General features: G+C 32.2%; 1 long non-coding RNA gene across 1 annotated transcript; it reads left to right on the top strand.

Annotated features, from left to right (window-relative positions):
- Window positions 1-115: 115 nt before the first annotated feature.
- On the top strand, window positions 116-3,798 carry LOC128185035 (uncharacterized). The gene is made up of 3 exons (XR_008243810.1): window positions 116-255; window positions 3,267-3,306; window positions 3,401-3,798. It is a non-coding gene; the product is annotated as an uncharacterized LOC128185035 (long non-coding RNA).
- Window positions 3,799-15,422: the final 11,624 nt, after the last annotated feature.

The raw sequence follows: 15,422 nt of genomic DNA, 5'->3' as shown, positions 1-15,422 counted from the left end.
TTATATCACCAAAGAACAGATATTTAATAGATAAATGTTGCTTTAGACTGCTTGTTAAATTTTATGTAAAGGGGATTTTTTCACAATGTGCAAAAGTATCAATTTTTGTTTTTAGGTCAGGATATGAAGTCAAGACACTCGTTATTTTATCATTGTTATTGAATGCGCTGGCATTGGGAATAGTAGTGTTTGCAATTTGCGGTTTTTACTATCGTGTTAAACAGTACAAACTTCAAACAAAACACCAAGAAAAAGGTAATAAACATTTTATATTGTTAATTTATTGCCATATGCATTCCATAATGGAGTGATTGTATAATGATTAATTTTTTATTTAAAACTTCTATTATGCGTATCAAAATAATTAACAATAACGATTAATGCAGTTTGAATATATATATATATATATATATATATATATATATATATATATATATATATATATATATATATATATATATATATATAAACACAAAAATAAGTCCAATGCTCAAACAACTTTTATCTATAGCGCTTTCGCCCTACCGGGCTCTTCAGTAGATTTTAAAAAAATCTACTGAAGAGCCCGGTAGGGCGAAAGCGCTATAGATAAAAATCTACTGAAGAGCCAGGTAGGGCGAAAGCGCTATAGATAAAAGTTGTTTGAGCATTGGACTTATTTTTGAGTTTATTCATCCCCGGTACCAAGAAAAAAGGATTTATTGAATATATATATATATATATATATATATATATATATATATATATATATATATATATATATATATATATTATATATCCAAATCACAAAAGTATTTTCTAAGTGTCCGGTAAAAATATAATAAAAGAAAAAAAGCAACACTAACTGCAAAACATGAGCGCTTTCATTTTTAAAAATCTTCAGACGTTTTACAGTCGTTAAAACTATGACGTAATTACGTTACCTAGTGATAACGTCAACAATAATACTATGACGTCATAATGCTTATTGAAGGAAACAATCATAGAATAAAGTTATATAGCGTAATATACAGTAAAACAAAATCAAAGACGATGAAACAGTCTATATCAAACTATTTAACGAAGGTTTAAGTGACTTTATAAAATGTTTTTCTTTTTCCCTTCATTCAACTGCATTGTCAGTATAAAGTTTATAAAACGGAAAAACTGAAAATTGTCCGTGGCCACGTGCACAAATATCAAGATGTTCACCAAGTTTAATTTTTCTGTACTCGGGTTGATTGACGTGTTGTTTGTGTATACGAATAACGGTGCGTAAGGTTGTTCCAGTTTCTCCTATATAAAATTCGTTGCATCCGCTACACGTAATGTTGTATATAACATTTTAGAGGCACAAGACATGTTCGCATTAACAATAAAGTCCTTGTCCCCGAACTTGAACGATTTCCCGACTTTAATATATTGGCAAGTTCCACAGCGGGGATCGTTACACTTGCTGACAGAATAAGATTGACGTTGAAAAGAAGACTTGCAAAGTATCCTTCGGAGATTCCTGGATTGTCTTTTACTGTTGATGAAGTTGTATTTTTTCAGCACTTCGGACATTTTTTCATCAGTTTGTAGAATGTTGTTAAGTTGACGTACGACTGGAATAATATTAATATCATTTGGATTATGCGTAGTTAGGAGTGGTAATATCTTTAAATCAGAAATGTTATTTTCAGGAGGAATAATATTTTCCCTGTTCAGTGCTAATGCCTTTTTGATACCATCGTCTATGATTCCTACTGGATAACATTGTTTTATCAGGCTTGCTTTCAATTCATGTAAACGTTCATTTCTTTTTTCGTTGTCGCTAACTATAGTACATACACGCCTTGCTAAGTTGTATGGAATTGCGCGTTTAATATGGCCCGGATGGCAAGAACTGAAATGAAGGTACTGATGGGTATCTGTTGGTTTGTAATACATGTCGGTAGTTATATTTTCCCCGCATTTAGAAATGAGCACATCCAAAAATGGAATACAGATCGCACTTTCATCTAGCGTAAAGTTGATGTTTGGATCCTGATTATTTACAATGTCTAAAAGACTGTTAAATTGGCGTCGCTTTCGTTCCAGACAGTCATCAAGATATCTTTTCCATCCATTTTTTATATTTTGTGCGGTTTAATGGTTAAATTGCCGTCTAGCCTTTTCATACATTTTCTCTTCTAAGTATCCTAATGTTAGGGTGGCATAAGTAGGTGCCAGTTTAGTCCCCATAGCCGTTCCTTTAAGCTGCAAATAATGTTTGCCGTTGAAAGAGAATGTGTTGTTTTTAAGGACTAAACTGCTTGCCTCTAGGATAAACTCTCTGCTGAAACGGCTGTTGATATTTTGTGGATATTTATTGATCCAGTATTTGAGGGCATTGATACCGAGATCTGTGGTTATGTTTGTATACAAATTTGTTACATCCATAGTGACCAACTTTGCATCTTGGTTAACTTTATTTGGTAAATATCTCAGGAAATCAAGATCATCTCGAACATAACTTTTTACTTCTGAGCATAAGAGTTTTAGTAATATATCCATAAGATGACTCAGTCGTTGTATTGGAGCGTTAGGTCCTCCCACTATAGGTCTAAATGTGAGATCGTCCGGTTTGATACAAGTGATATATGCATTATTTTGCATTTTGATGGCATTAGTAATTGTTTTAGACTTATGTATCTTAGGAAGTCCATAAAAGACACTTTCCCGGAAATCAAAATCCGTTAAAAAATCCGCTTCTTTGGTTGTTATATTGGAAGAAGTCTGGTGGTCTTTAAGTAATCGTTTCACTTTTTGAATGGTTTTTGTATCATTGTTCTCAGCTATTTCGCAATAAAACTCGTTGTTGTTTAGCATCTCCAGTATTTTATTTTTGTAGTACTCTGTAAAACGTCTGAAGATTTTTACCAATGAAAGCGCTTATGTTTAGCAGTTAGAGTTGCTTTTTTTCTTTTATATGAAAAAAATCACAACACCGAAATACTACGTGTGTGGATTTATACTATATATATATATATATATATATATATATATATATATATATATATATATATATATATATATATATATATATAAACCCGGAACTTATGTGCTGATGTCAGATTAATTAAACTATCTTCGAATAAAAATGTCCTCATTTAAATCGTATCCAGTGTAAAGATGGCCATCATTTTAGTGGCAGTGTACATTTTACCTATTCTAAGTATGTCCACACTCATATATACACACAGACAAGCGAGTTAATATGACTGTGTTCAAAATCTTGAGATCTGTGTTTATTTATATTTCAGCTGATTGCCTCCCAGAAGGATAACAGAAGGTACTGATTAGGTTTGTTTTGATTTGTACATAAACTTGTTCACTATAAGAAAGTTTTGTAGCTCCGTAAAATAATTCTTTGTTATTTCTTTTTTTTCTTTGACAGAATATCTATTCCGAGATCGTCAAAGAGGTGTTTATATGTAGAAGACAGACTAGATTTGGGTTTTCCTCGAAATCAATTTAGGTCAAATGGTATCTTAGAAGCAAAGAAAAAGGAAACTGAAAAGCGTAGATGACAAAAAAATTTGGTTTTAAAGCACTGAAGTTAATAAAAAAGTGAATACGATTTCATATTCCTTTAAGTTAAAAAGTGAAACTGCTGTATTGGGGGGGGGGGGGTTTCTTTCTCAAAATGAAGTGCAACTTTGAAACTCCTTTCATCATGAAAAATCCGCTAATTTAATTGGCTAGTCAATGAAATGTCATGTGTGGTAATAATAGGTCGAATTTTTTTATACAAAACTTTGACAATATTTAAGTTAGAATATAATGTTAAAAAAAATCCGGGATGCCATATATATATATATATATATATATATATATATATATATATATATATATATATATATATATATATATATATATATATATATATATATATATATATATTAGGCTTGGTATAATGTTAAATATAATAGTAATGCATGTTTTCAAAGTAATGCTGGTAATGTGTAATGCTACAAATTTAGCAATAGATGTAATGGCAGTGTAATGCATTACTTTCTAAAATCTAGTGTAATGCTGGTATTACAGAGCATTACTTAGCATTACTATTCTAAAAATCATGATGAATTGTATAAATGAAATTGTATTTGATTGAAAAATTTTTCAAAGAAGAAAGAAATAATTCTTAAGATTAGAATATTTCAATTGTGTTTTTATTTTTTTAATCCATTTTTAAATTGTCAAGATTATTAGCTATAACAACACAATTCAATAACATTTTAAGAGTGTCGTTATTAAGAGTTTAAAATCGTTTGGAAAGTTTACTTTAAAGTTAAATTATTTGTGCATTTACCGTGAAGCATGTATCAACAACATACAATGCCCTCAGGATATAATCTAAGTATCAAAACAGCCTATTGCTTTAAGAAGAGCTAAATACCACACTCCCCTTCTACTGACTGTGTTCAAACAGAATAGAGGACAGACATGCCCTTTAACAGCAAAAATAAACACACTGTCCAAACATGATCTCTGTAGCATAAAAAACTTCTTATATTTGAAAATGATTACGCTCTCTCTCTCTCTCTCTCTCTCTCTCTCTCTCTCTCTCTGTTGCATATTAAGTACTTTAGCATGCACTGATAGGAAATACAAGATTCTTTTTTTATTCATAATTGCTTTTACACTTAATAAATTCAAAGATGAAGATTTTCAAACAGTATCTTTTAGTCCCATTTTCACATGCTCCTATAGAACGTTTAGCTAGTAAGATTTCAAAAAGACAGCATGGAACTTTGATGCTCATAAAGTGCAAGAGTAATCTTGAATACTTAACTAAATTTAACCTGATTGTGCACAAACAAGACCTGTATATATGAAAAAGTGTGTTTTATATTGAAACATTAGACATATTATTGAATTAATTTTTCACAAAACAGTGGTAATGGTAATGCATTGCTTTTCTCTTGTAATGGTTACTTTAAGAAAATAATGCAATGGTAATTTACAGCTCAAATGCATGAAGTAATGGTAATATAACGCATTGTTTTACAATGTAATTTAGCCCAAATAATTTGCCCAAGCCTTTTATATATATATATATATATATATATATATATATATATATATATATATATATATATATATATATATATGTATATATATATATATATATATATATATATATATATATATATATATATGTGTATGTGTGTGTAATTGTTTTAAAAATTATGTTAATAGTCAACATGTGTTAATAAGAAATCAATTGCATGGTCTGTTCTGTGTAATCTAAATATATTTTGTGCTTATAAGCTTCTAAGCAAAGACAGACATGCAACTGTAAATAACATTTTGTTTTTTGTTTTGTTTTGTTTATATATTAAAATACATTTTTCTTTACAAATTTTAAAATTTTCGTTCAAAAAATGAATGAAAGTATCAATGGTGCTTTATTATATGATATTGGTAATTTTTTTTTATCTGGAGATGGTGCTTTATTATATGAGGATAATGCTTTTATAATATGAAGATGCTGCTTTTATTATATAAAGATGATGCTTTATTATATGAAGATGCTGCTTTTATTATATAAAGATGATGCTTTGTTATATGAATATTGTGCTTTATTATATAAAGATGGTGCTTTATTATATAAAGATGGTGCTTTTGTTGTATGAAGATGGTGATTTTATAATATAATATGGAATGCCGGGACTGTCTTATATGAGGATTAAACATTATACGCTGTGTTCTCCTCATTATATTTGGTAGTATATTTATTAAATAAGGTCTTTTTTACATTATATCGTGTGCATTTTACATTACTTACAGTACTTCTTTTATTATATGATGTAGTTATATCACTATATTATGTACTTTATCATTATATGAGGTGCTTCCAACATTTCATGAAGTGCTTCTAACATTATATGCGGTCGTTCTAACATTATATGCGGTGAACACAACATTATATTATGTATTTCTCACATTATATACAGAATATTCATGTAGTATTTCTGTAATTATGAAGATAATGAGCGTTGGATATTATATCTGGTCCTGTCAGCATTCCGTGCGGTAGATTTTGCATTTCGTTGTGATGTAGACACAGTATTATATGCTGTGCTTTCATCTTCATAATGATGATTTTTCGGAAGCTTATTTTCGGAATCTCTCTGTTATATAAACAGTATGACGGACCATTTGATAAAGTCGGTTTAGGTACGACTCGGTTTGGATACGAGCACAACGACTTCACTGTAAATCTATCATTGGAGATCATAAATTTCATATTGACAATTTACAATTTGGTACAATTGAAGTAACATCGTTTCCATTTTATTTATTGAAACGACATATCGAAGGATACAATATGCCGGGGGAAGAAGGGCCATCTCGTGTGAAAACAGAAATATTTACATTTATTTTAATCACAGGCACGAGAGTTGTACATGCACACAATTTTGGTTCATTTAAAATATAAAATTAAATGCAAGTAGAGATATGAAACTGAATTCTCGTACATGTGTGCATGAGCTCCAAACCGGACACGTGGACATGAACACCATTAAAAAAATAGTTTTACTAAATATGAATTTTCAAAATATAAAAATATAATAGGAACAGAACATATAAGTTTTCAACATTTAATTTGTATGTATGCACGAATGAAGGTCTTATTTCTTTATGAATTCAATATGCCAATTTTATATTTTTATGCAGACATAACCGATGATTTTTCAAGCTCAAATGGTGTGCATTGAGAGGAAAATGGAAGGGGGAGGGATGTCTTATAATTGCAGAAACTGCTCATTCATCTTCATTTGATGCAGTTGTAACGTTTACTATTCGGGATATATAATCTAAATTACCAATTTTAAGTACCAGTAAACGGTATTTATTAATATGGCGGTACTTTAAGAAAAGTTTTGTCACAAGGAATACATCTGTGATATATGAAAGCAGTTGTCTTACAAACTCAAAAATTAAGACCACTGCATAAATTTTTGCGGACAAACAGATGGACAAACAGGGCAAAAACTATATACTCCCGAATCTTTGATTAGGACGGGGGCATAAAAATGATTAAACTTAAAAACTTAAATTTATGTCTCTGCGCTAACTAACGAATCGTGTACCTATGGCAAGCGAACATGTATATCACGGGAAGGCACAACAGTGAATATTGTATTAAAGAGGCATGGTCACGATTTTTGTAAAAATTCTATTTTTCTGTTTTTATTATTTACAATGCTTTAGATATACATTTCTAATTATGAAATGAAATTTGAAAGCCAGTCATTAGTTTATAGGCAAGACACAGTGTTCACAATTCTTTGTTATGTAAACAAGACTCGTGGCCTGGTTTTGTTTACACAGTTCATAACGTTTAACACATTCATTTAAGGTCTAAAATTGGACTTTTCACTTCAACATTCAAAATGTAAACAAAAGCATTGTTTACATAGAGATTGTGAGCTCTGTAACTAGCTTGTAACTCAACGAATGACACTCAAATTATGGTTGCATATTAAAAATGCCCTAATTAAGCACTGTAAACATTAAATTCGGAAAAATAATTTTTGATTAAAATCGTGCACATGCCCTTTTAACATAGGCAATTTCGCCACATATGATTCTGATATGAAGTGCTTTTCATATCAGAATCATATCGAAATCACATAAGAATGATATCAAAATTGATTCATATAAGAATTATATAATCCCTATCATATGATTCTAATATGTCTATATGATTTACTTTAAAGTAATAATGACAGTTTGGATTCATTGCATCCATTTATTTGATAAATCTGGTTATAAATTAATGTCTATCATTGATGAACAAAGATTATAAATGAAAAGATTTGCATTGAAATTGTAAATCTTTGTAAAGTTGATGCAGTGCATATCATATGCTTATCATAATCACAAATCAGTTTGTGTTTTTGGATAATGCTATGAAAGGATAAGACTGTAATGATAATAATAAGAAGAATGTCATTCGGCTATAGCTAGCACAATTAGTTTTAAAAACTAAATTCCATGTTGTCATTAAAACATACATATTCTATAGACAGCAATTGTAAACAGAAACTAAAATAACAAACATAAAAAGTCATATAATTCTGAGATATAAATACAGTATTTAATTCAATTCAATTCAATTTAGTGATTCTCATATTACATAAAACACCTTATTCATTTTTCTCATCATATGAAAAATAAAAGAAACTACACGATATCAATTGCATACCACTATAAAAAAAATCATGATTTTTAGATAGTTCGATGAAGTCAGGACCAAGCAATATCCATGTTAGTTTTAATAGATATTTCAACTCAGCAAGATTATATGACAGATATTTTGTAGTTTTATCATTGTATTTTAAAAAGGGTAGCGGGAAAATGTCTAACTCAAAACATTGTAGCATTTTTAAAGTCTACAGTATATATATAAAATTGATGTTAAAGTATTATGTTTAAAAGAATAGTATAACAAATACTTCGGGTTACTATTGCAAGCTGTGTAAAGAAAATATCCAAGATTACAGAATTAATTAGCTGCCATAGTTTTTAATACTTCTTAAGTTTCAATTTATTCATATTATATATGTCCAATTAAAAATTTATTCAAATTGGTGTTATGATATTAAAGTGGTTTGTTATTTATATCATAAAAGTGCATCACTCAATAATAATTATTGATTGTTAGATCAAAATTTATTTACTACTACATATACCTTCAAAAGAACATTACCTGATGTTTGAGATTTGCAACCTCTTGATGCATCACATTGATTCGGATTACAATCACAAATTCCCTGACATTTTCTTCCATATGTGGGATAAGGACATTTAGATGTACAGTTCAATCCTGTGTACCCGTTCATGCAATCTATATTATCAAATAACAAGTAAAAACAAGTAAACTCAATGTATAAAATATATAGTAAGAACGCTTTTAACCTCAGTATGAATTGTAATCAATGCGACCATAAGTTTTATCTGTTGTGAAAAAATAATACATTATTTACGACTTACTTTCACAGGCCTTACTTGAGGAATCCAAATATAACCAAAACAACATTTTTTGTAGTTCCTATAACATAAATAAAACAGTTTTGCTCATTTGACTAATAAACACTAATAAGTCATGCAGTGTATATCACAAAGCTTGAAAACCCCTATCTGTAAAGAAAATGACTTTTCATAACTCTAAGAATAAGACTAACTCTTTACACGTCGGTATAGCATCATCAGCTCTACTGCAATTAAAAAACAAATACAATAGTAGCACAACGTTGCTCACAGCTATGCCACTCATCTCTGCAGTACATGAAATACAAAATATTAACTGCCGTCACAATGTGGCATTAAAAATATAACTTCCTTCTTTGTTTCCCCCCCCCTTTTTTTTTTAATTCAGATTGCTTTGTCTGAAATGTGGGTTATAGATATCAATAATTTAATTCTGGTTGTAACGCGCTCTATGGTTGGCTAAATTTTAAAATATATTTTATAAAAAAATGTTGCCTATACTCTGTCCCGATTTTTTGCTTTCACCACTTTTTGCTTGACATTTCAATAATAGTAAATACCTTTGTGCTTAAACTACTTTCATCCACTAGTATGAAAAATGTCCAGATTATCTGTTTTCAAACGCCCCCTCTACCGCTTCAGGTTTTAGTACACATCCCAAAATTGAAAGCCTACGGAGATTTTGCATTGCATCAGTCATTAATAAGCCCGGATGATAACGTTAAAAAATGCGGGAGGTATCCTGGGTACTTCCGAATGGAGAAAAGATGTAAACATTTCCCATTATAAATCTCCGTAAGAAAATTGTTTTCGTTCCTGTTAAGATTTATGAGTGAAAGGGCATAATTGTTCAATAAAGTTATCTTAGATATATTCCCTTTCATCGATTTCAATTATATTTCTTTCACAGGTATGTGTATTTTTATTAATAAGCATCAAAAATTGATGGAAGCTATAACTTTGTACAGACTATAGTAAGATTAACGTCAAAAACGTATCAATACGCCTGACGTTGCGTTTGAATTTTGTGCAATTTTATTTCAGTTTAAAGGTCAAATGGCCGTTTTTATCATCAATGAAGAGTAAAGAAAAAAATGAAATCATAACCAATGAATTCAATATTTATTAGTTTTATACGATATGAAATCGTTTGAAGCAGTTTACGCTTTTTTTATAAACCACTTCGCTGTTTAAAAAGCGTAAACTGCCATATATATATATATATATATATATATATATATATATATATATATATATATATATATATATATATATGAAACTAGTGGGTATTTTTTTTTTAAACAAAAAAACCACATGTCTCCCCTTCTCCCTAAGGATTGTAATATGGGGCAAATTTAACAATTGAAAAAGAATGATGTCAGCTATATGTTACCCAGACCCAGGCAAAGTTTTATTATCTTTTTCTTAATTTGACCTTGAGTAAAACATGGTCAAAGTCATATATCAATCAATAGTACACCTAAGTGTATTATTATTGTTCTTTGTTCAAAGCTTGAAGTCCTTCTGTCAAAGTATATTCAGGAGTTAAACAATGAAGTTTTTATCTAATTTGACCTTGAAATAAATTTTTTAGGTCATTTCCTCGAAAGAAATTTATAATTTAATTTATCGAGGACGAAAAACAAGTAAATCACTAATCCTATAATATTGACCTTTGTATGTGGGTTAGTCATGTACTGGTCTTCCTGTTTATTATAGCATTTCCTTTTAATTGGAGTTGTTATCTCCGTGTCAGTTTCAAAGTTCAATTACAGCAACAATTAAGTTTGAATTCAGCACCACAGCATGTCCCAATTCGATAATATTTGTTGTTGTCTTTTTTTTTCTTATCATTATATATTAAAACGGTTGAGAGCTTATATTGCATAATTCGATTAGGATTTAATTTTTGTAAGGTCATCTTATGATTAATTATTGAATTAACCAAGCTAACCCAGCACTATACATTATATTCGCTTGAAAGACATAGAGCTTGGCAACATTCAGGAATTATGAAATAGAACAATAAATAGTATGAGAAATATTTATTACTCCGCATAATGATTTTTGTGGGGTAACTGGGGAGCCGACCAGTGTGCCAGTTTAACTACCCATGTAGGGACACACTGTGGGCCCGAGTATGAAAAATCAGTGCCCAGACCTGAACAACTCCCAGCGTTCTAAGGAGGGTAGTGTGACCTGCCCTTCACATCCTGTCTCCTGCAGTGCTACCTGGTTTAGAACTTTGCATGACAAAGGCTACTTTATCAACCAATTAATACATGCACCAGCTGCCTGTAGCATCCCCTCACTGGAGTTAGGTAGATGTGACCCCACCTATACCCAGTGTAGGCTCCACTATACAAAACCCAATTTTGCATTGTAACCACATGGCACAGTTAACTGTAATAACTTTGCCTTTTATAAACCATATTGAATGATTTAATTTATATACTATCCCCATGCCTTGAAAAATAGTAGGGGGAGACACCTAGGTTTTGGAGCAGAAAGTGTCAACACACACCACTGCGGACTCCCCAGTCCCCATCCCCCCTAAAAATGTGATGCGACAAGAAAAAGGTCCATGTACAAGTATAAAAGATAAAAGTCTATTGAACATGAATAGAATTCCAGGGTCCCCCGCCGGTCAAGCAGTATACTAGTATACTGTATATTGGAATATTTTCAAACATTCAGGGCTGTTCCAGAATTAAATGTGTGGGGAGGTTGGGGGGAACATTTTTTTACCCCACCACCCATTTTTTTTTCTATTTTACCTGTCGCAAATATATCCAAAATACTACAATCTAAAAGAACTTGACCAAAGTATTAGCGGTATAAACATTTGGTATAAATTTAATAAAAATCCGTCAAAATTTGTAGGCATGAGAGCGCTTACAAGGTCACAAAGTCCCATAACTCCAACAAAAAGTATCGACCAATGCTAATTTTCGAACTTGACCAAGATAATAGTGGTATAAACATTTGGTATAAATTTAATGAAAATCCGTCAAAATTTGTAGGCATGAGAGCGCTTCCAAAAAAGTGTGATAAATCCATCACAAAGTTCCATAACTCCAACAAAAAGTATCAACCAATGCTGATTTTCGAACTTGACCAAGGTAATACTAGTATAAACATTTGGTATAAATTTAATGAAAATCCGTCAAAATTTGTAGGTATGAGAGCGCTAACAAGGTCAATTTTTGGATAAAACGGAGTCGTTATTGTGGTCAAAGTCCCATAACTCCAACAAAAAGTATTGACCAATGCTGATTTTCGAACTTGACTAAGGTAATACTAGTATAAACATTTGGTATAAATTTAATGAAAATCCGTCAAAATTTGTAGGTATGAGAGCGCTTACAAGGTCAATTTTTTGGATAAAACTCAGTCATTATTGCGGTCAAAGTCCCATAACTCCAACAAAAAGTATCGACCAATGCTAATTTTCAAACTTGACCAAGATAATAGTGGTATAAACATTTGGTATAAATTTAATGAAAATCCGTCAAAATTTGTAGGTATGAGAGCGCTTACAATGTCAATTTTTGGATAAAACAGAGTCATTATTGTGATCAAAGTCCTATTACTCCAACAAAAAGTATCGACCAATGCTGATTTTCGAATTTGACCAAAATATTAGTGGTATAAACATTTGGTATAAATTCAATGAAAATCGGTCAAAATTTGTAGGCATGAGAGCGCTTACAAAAAAGTGTGACGGACGGACACACGGACGCACAGACGGACGCCCGGCATTTCTATGTCCCCGCACCGCGTTGCGGCGGGGGACAAAAAAGATAAACTGTTGAACACAAGTCCAGATGACACCGAGCTGCTTGTGATCCTGTCTGGCTGTTTTTTCTAGTCTTCTAGAGGATTTCCAGTTTGCTCTCGATTTGTTACTTAATGACCTGTCAAAATAAAGAAAAGAAATACGAGAAAGAAACAACCAAAAGCACAAATATATGTTGAAAAAAGATATCAATATTTAAGTTTAAAGTTGTTAATAAAAATGGGGGCTGGGTGGGTGGCTGCTAAAATTCGATGAAAACTATGGGGTTTTTGCAGGGGCTTCCGGATAAGCCAATGGCTAGCTCGTATAGAGTTTTTTCCGAATATACAGTGTGTCTCAAAATTAATACAGACTATTTGATATAAAAACAAATAATCCTGATTAATTATTGAATTAACCAAGCTAACCCAGCACTATGCATTATATTCGCTTGAAAGACATAGAGCTTGGCAACATTCAGGAATTATGAAATAGAACTTAACAATAAATAGTATGAGAAATATTTATTACTCCGCTATTACAAACAATTGGTGGATGTTGGTCGCATAATGATTTTTTGTGGGGTAACCGTGGAGCCGACCAGTGTGCCAGTTTAACTACCCATGTAGGGACACACTGTGGGCCCGAGTATGACACATCAGTGCCCGGACCTGAACGATCCCCAGCGTTCTAAGGAGGGTAGTGAGACCTGCCCTTCTCATCCTGTCTCCTGCAGTGCTACCTGGTTTAGAACTTTGCATGACAAAGGCTACTTTATCAACCAATTATTACATGCACCAGCCTGTAGCATCCCCTCACTGGAGTTAGGTAGATGTGACCCCACCTATACCCAGTGTAGGCCCCACTATTCAAAAACCCAATTTTACATTGTAACCACATGGCACAGTTAACTGTAATAACTTTGCCTTTTATAAACCATATTGAAAGATTTAATTTATATACTATTCCCTAGCTTTGAAAGCAAGTGGGGGGAGACACCCAGGTTTTGGAGCAGAGAGTGCCAACACATACCACTGCGGACTCCCCAGTCCCGCCACAGACATTGGGACAACGTCCCCCACAAAACCCTTAATAAAATTAATATTTGATATGTAAAACTAATACCTATACATGTAATAATTTGTGTAGATGCTGGAAAAATAAAGAAGCAAAAATTGTTAGAGACTGGTTAATATTTATATTTGTCTTAGGTTGTACATGAAATTGCAAAAAAAAACATGAAAAATGACCAATACCAAGTATGGCAGCACATTATGCTTTGAAGTAAAATAAATTGTTTGGGCCAAATCATTGGTCTTATCATGAGCACAAGACAAGCATCAGAACTTTCTGAATACTAACATAAAAATTGTACATATATGAATGCAAGTGATTGTGAACAGTTGCTTTTCAGTTAACCACTGGAGACTGGTTCCCTCGTCCATCAATGAAATATTGTAGAGCGCATTGTATATTGTTCAGATATATGTTCTTACAAGTGTTCGACAGGTGTGTACCATCCGATCGAAACAACTCAAGCTCGGTTGCCTTGATGCTGTGATCATGGCCGATGTAACAACCCCCACCTGGTCTGCCATGAAATTTTTCATGCACTTGTTAATTCTGACCCTCTTTTTATTGATTTTGTTTCCCATACCTACAGGGGCAAAATGCTAATATCTTCTAGGAAGGATGGCAGACCAAATGTGGGTTGTTTTTGGCCATAAAGCATGCAATCTATACAATGAACATTGTGCATTTTCAGAAAACAATTTAGAGGTCATTTGATCTTTGGTTAGGTCATTTGAACCAAGGTGAATGATGAAGAAATCTGGTGGAGTCTGGTATTTTGACATTGACGTTACCGTCTTGTCGAAATCTTCCCATTGTAGTCCCCGGATACCTTTCCACTGAATGGTTACAGGTTGTTGCAGGTTAAGGTCCCCCCCCGGTCTATTCGCTGCTGCAATTTCAGTCCAATAGGGGATTGAGGACCCCACAATCCAGGCTGACAAATCTAAAAAGGCTTTGATAAAATTAGTGTGGAGTCCTACTGGTGTATGTGTTGAGTGTGTGTATGTAATGTTGTCAAAAAAACAGTGGTGCTAGATAAATTGAGAATGTAACTGGAAACCTAATGTGAGTTATGTGGGCGGATGTAAGTAAGAAAGGAATTAGATCTCCATCTCCCCAATTCTTGAATTTTTTCATTAGAAAAACCCTGATTTGCCAATTCAGTAGCCATGCCTATGCGAAAACTGTGAGACTTGTAGTGACCTTTGACCTGTAAAAAAGAGAGTGACTTGTCCAAAACTGCATGAAATTGGGAACGTGTAACTGGTGAGCCATCAACGTGAAGAAATAAAGTGGGTTTTCTCGGGGGTCTAGCTTGGAGAAATGGAGTGATTGTTGATGATGGACAGTAATGAGTTTGAGGTAGCTGTTGCATTTGCACAACCGAGCTCCTGCCTGTTTGGTTGGTCTTTGATGAGCTGATAGTAATGAAAAACTGACCCAACTGATGTTGAGAAATGTTATTTGCTTGCAATGCAAGAACTTCGCTTACTCGTAATAAGCAAAAAAGGTAACAGTGTATGTTGCCGCAAAAAGTAATGACTCATAGGGTGAGCGGCATACT

The sequence above is a fragment of the Crassostrea angulata genome, chromosome 5, assembly GCF_025612915.1.
Source record: "Crassostrea angulata isolate pt1a10 chromosome 5, ASM2561291v2, whole genome shotgun sequence".
Classification (NCBI taxonomy): Eukaryota; Metazoa; Mollusca; class Bivalvia; order Ostreida; family Ostreidae; genus Magallana; species Magallana angulata.
The sequence above is the reverse complement of the archived record's forward strand: the minus strand, read 5'-3'. Positions and strand labels throughout refer to the sequence as shown.